Here is a 4780-nt window from a genome sequence, read left to right on the forward strand (position 1 = left end):
CTCCGGGAGTGGCTGTGCTCTGCGTTGCCCAAGGAGATGTCTGCCTTTGTACCTCAGTGGTGTGGCCAGGGCTGCTTGAGGTTTTGTGTGTCTTGTTTGATCCTCTTGCAACATCAGCTGTACAAGCTAGGCCTGTGAGTGCCAGCACCCCTCCCCCACTCCCCACCCTCAGCAGCACAATGGACGGTGTATGAGTTCCCTGGGCTGCTGCAGTAACAAGTAACACAGACTGGGCGGCTCAAACAAAGCAGTTTATTCTGTCAGTTCTGGCGCCAGAAGTCTGAGATCAACGTGTGGGCAGGGCCCGCTCCCTCTGAAGGCTCCAGGGGAGGACCTGTTCCTCTCTCCCAGCCCTGGTGGCCTCAGGCGTCTCTTGGCTGGAGGGCGGCTTCCTTCTGGGTGTCTTCACAGGGATGGCCCTCTGTTCTAATCTCTTCTAGAAAGGATGCCAGTCCTATGGATAAGGATCTGCTCTAAGGACCTCATCCTAACTTGATCACCCACAAATACCCCATTTCTGAGTAAGATTGCACTGGAAGGTCGTCTTCTGAGGGACACAGTTCAGCCCCTAACTGGGGGTTTGCCTATGGGCTGGATTATAACCATTATCTTCATTCCGTTTTGACCCATAACTCAGCCCTGTTTGGCTCCGTCTTTGTCCAGTGGCCATGCTTAGCCCGTACCTGCTTTATGGTGCAGCAAGCAGTTCGGGCTCACCTGCGCTTCCTGCCCACACCTGCCCTGGCCATCCCCCACCCCTGGGACGCTCAGCACCCTGTCTGTGCTGCCCCCCCCCCCCACTGGTCCTATGTGGTGGACACAGGACAGGTTCCCTGGCTGTCCAGGGTCAGGCTGCCTTGGGACACGCTTGTCAGTCCGCTTTCCCACCCTAGGTATGTATGCCCCACCCCCACTGGTGACACCCGGGAGGGGAGAGAGCAGGTGACTGGGCAGCAGGAACCCTGCTGTGGGCCCCGCCCTCTGCCTCCTGCTGCTGCCAACAAGAGCAGAGGTTAACCGTGTGAGGAGGGCTGTTCCGGGCAGGGAACTTCTGCACTGTTTGCCAGCACAGTTTGTTGCAAAGGGACCTTTTGGCCTGTTCCCAGAACAGCTCCTGCAGAGCCTCAGGGCTGATCAGGGGGCCCCTGATTTGTAATGAAAGTATGACCAGCAGCCCCCCTTCCTTTTTCTCTTTATAATTCTCTTGAACCTAAAATAAAATTGTTTCTGAAAGTGACCACAGGGAACCTGAGGGTGTGGCAGCTACAACATGGCTGTTCCACTTCAGGGGCTCAGCCCACCCACAGTCAGTAGGGGACTCAAGAGTTGGAAAATTTTTGTATAAGGTAAATAGTTATAAGCTTAGTAAGTAATGCATAGGTTAAAGCTTTTGTTTCAGAAACTACAGATAAGGCCCATTCTGGCTCCTGGGAGAGACAGCCGACCTCCTGGGGCACTGCTAAAGATTACCGAATAATGAAAGGCACACTGGGCACAGGGCTGGTCACAGGCCCACACTGACTTCCCAGGCTCTGAGGCAGGCAGGGCGGCCCCTCCAGGGATGCACGTGGTGCGCAGCAGACCCCAGGTGAGTGTGAGGAGATGCTGGCTGCTGTCCCAAGGCCAGGTGGGCTACCATCCCGCAGCACCCCGGCATTCTAGATTAGGACCCAGCCCCTGACACCCTGGGATGATGTATACATAGTGGATGGATTGTAAGTGTCATCTTTCTTCTTGCTCCTTTTTAATGTCACACAGGATGATCACATTCGATTATGTGACTCGGGGTTGCAGACAACAGAGGTCAGATGCCTCGCCGAGGAACACAAGTAGGTCCTTTCAAATACACATATTCCCACAGGTACAGAGGTCCCCGTGCATCACCATTCCTCTTTATTCAGGGCTGGGACAAGGCCCACGGTCTCCTTGTGGCTGGGACCATTTTGTCAAAGTTTTTTGCCTCTGTGTGGGCACAGTTCGGCGTGTTTGTAAATGTATATGCTATGTGTGTGATACAGTGCATGTGTGAGTCGGTGTATGTGGTGTGCATCTTTGTGTTACACCGTTTCCACACTCACTCTGGCTGGGGTCATGCCAGCAGGGCTGACTCCAGTGGGTCCACTGCTTGAGCTGCTCCTCATCAAACACCGACACACACTTGCCCTTCAAAGGTCACCATTAAGAAAATGAAAATAGAAGCCACAGACAAAAGTAAAATAGTTACAAATCATATACTTGTATCCAGAATACATAAAGAACTTTCTAAACTCAATTATGAGAAAAATGACCAAGTTTTTAAAATGGGCAAAAGATTAAACAAACCATTTACCAAGATGGACATGAAGGTGGCTAATAAGTGCATGAAGAGATGGCCACCCACCTGGCACCAGGGGGTGCAGATGAACAGCAGGAGACACCACTATGGACAAGGAGAGGCTAAAATCAAAAGAACCAACAGTGCCAAGCATTGGCACAGCTGTAGGGAAATTGGAAGCATCACACATTGATAGTGGGAAAGTAAAATGCACCACTTGGAAAGCATATGAACCAGCAATCCCACTCCCAGTTGTTCACAGAAGGAAAGTGGGAAAACACAGGTGCACAGGTCACCAGAGCCGGGAGGGTGTGTGCCGTCCCCAAGCGAGGTCCTTTCCATGGACCCGGGAGACTCTGAGGTACCAGTACTCAAAATTGGCTAAAAACTGAATGGAATTTACTGTGAGATAAGTTCAGTGTCAACAACTTCTATTCCTTTTATGTATTTCATTTATCTTCACAGTAAACAGATCACAACCCAAGTTCATTTGCATGCAGGTAAGCTGTGTTCTTACCAGAGTAGTTTCATCTGAGAATTAGCTCTATTCTCTTCTTAAACTGTCTAGTTCTTAAAAGTCTTTCTTATTTCAAGGTTATACAAATATCCTCCATATTCTTTGTCAAGTTCATAATTTTTATTTGCTTCCTTTATATTCTGATTTCCAAGTCATCTTGAATTTCTTTTCCCATTCACTGAGATAGGAGCTGAGGTTATTCCATCACAACATGACTATTGGTCACACTGCTGCCCTTCCCATAAAGTGAAAGGCCACCTCCCCTGACTCCCCCGGCTCCCGGGGACACCTGGCACAGATCTGCCCCCTGCCCTGCGCCAGTGTCCGTCTCACCGCTCCGTGTCCCACAGCAGCACAGAGCTGCTCAGATGGCAGGGCCTTACTCAGCCACCTCTGAACATCTGGTGGGTGAATCCCCCCTTATTTTTTTTATTACTTTCACAATTCCTTCAGATATTTATTTTTCCACATCAACTTTAATATTATTTTGTGCAGTTCCCAGAAACCTGGCATTTAAACTGGACTTACATTAATTACAAAGTGAGGGGACCCCAAGCTGGTCAGGAGCACAGCCTTCTGTGTGGCCAGCAGATAAGCGCACCCCCAGCTGGGCATCCGAGAGCCTCTTGAGTCGCTGTCTCTCACGTCTCTTAGCTTCCAGCTTCTACACCCAACTCTGGCAATTTTAAAGAAAACCCATCCACTTACCACACAACCTTCACAAGAACAAATTCCAGAGGGATGAAGGCATTTAACCTAAATATGCAACTCCTACATTATGAGAAAGGAATATTATGGCAACCTTGGGGCAAAAGAGTCTTTTATAAGCAGAACAGAAAACATGAAGGTAATAAAGGAAACATTAGGCAGATTTGACTACGTAAATTTCAAAGTATTTCAAGAACAAAAGACTAACAATATTAAAGATAAACGTATACAAATATTTTTCAAAATAGAGAAATAAAAAGGTTAATAGTGATGATATATAAAGAGCTTCTACAAAGTAGTATCAACTGTTGGAAGACAAAGGACAGGAGAGAAGAGACTGTGAGTGTGGGCAAAGGCAAAGAAAAGGGAAGAGAACAATGAGAGAGAGAAGAGCACCTCTCCTTCCACTTGGCCCCAGTCTGAATCTGAGGTCCTCGCAAGCGGCACGAGCAGCAGACACAGATGGGACCATTCAGCAGAGGAGTCTCGAGACTCAGGACCCAGGCAGAGGAGCCTGGGAGCCCCCGCTGACACGGGCGGTTGGCGCTTGGAGAGCAGATGGCCCTTTCCCACCTTTGCCTGAACCTCCACACCCCACCTCCGCCAACCAAAGACTGGAAACTTTGAAGACATCTGGAGACCGCCCCCAAGGCACGGACTTTGGTGTTTGGCTTCTGTGACCTTCCCCAAGTCTCTGTGAGCAGTGGGCACAAGAGAAGCCTGAGAGAAGCAAGCAGAGAAGTTGTCCCGTGGAGCCAGAACCAACCGACAGGTTGACAGACACATGTGAGGCACCCTTCTGGGGACTTGCAGAAAGAGCTGAAGGACATTTTGAGTGTCCTGAATGCCTGTCTTTACTTGGGATACTGCAACAGAAAATATCTGGGCATATATATGTATTTCTTTCAAAGTCTGGAAGAATAATGTTTTCTTGGGGAAGTGGAATTGTAAGAGGAGACAAGAAATCCCACTTTTTGTTGTATATATTTCTGGGATTTTTATTTTTTAATAAGAAACATACTACTTTCATAATAATAACATGCAAGAAGATTGTCCCATTTAGAAAACACACACACAAGAAATGACATTTGGCCTTTCAGGACTGAGCCTCCCTGCAGCATGCTGGCAATGGCGCAAGCTCACGACCACATCACCCCGTGTACGCCACGACCTGCGGCGGGAAGTCAAGCACAGAGCAGTGGGGTGCATGCAGTTCCCTGGCTTCAGTGCCTGGAGCCAAA

The 4780-nt window shown here is 49.1% G+C and overlaps 1 long non-coding RNA gene across 1 annotated transcript; it reads right to left on the reverse strand.

Annotated features, from left to right (window-relative positions):
* Nucleotides 1-232: 232 nt before the first annotated feature.
* Nucleotides 233-4127, reverse strand: LOC123824068. The gene is made up of 4 exons (XR_006786642.1): nucleotides 3936-4127; nucleotides 3360-3507; nucleotides 2079-2163; nucleotides 233-454 (listed from the first exon to the last, which is right to left on the reverse strand). It is a non-coding gene; the product is annotated as an uncharacterized LOC123824068 (long non-coding RNA).
* Between the last annotated feature and the right edge of the window lie 653 nt (nucleotides 4128-4780).

The sequence above is a fragment of the Phyllostomus hastatus genome, unplaced genomic scaffold (genome assembly GCF_019186645.2).
Source record: "Phyllostomus hastatus isolate PE091 unplaced genomic scaffold, TTU_PhHast_1.1 phas_contig_524, whole genome shotgun sequence".
NCBI lineage: Eukaryota > Metazoa > Chordata > Mammalia > Chiroptera > Phyllostomidae > Phyllostomus > Phyllostomus hastatus.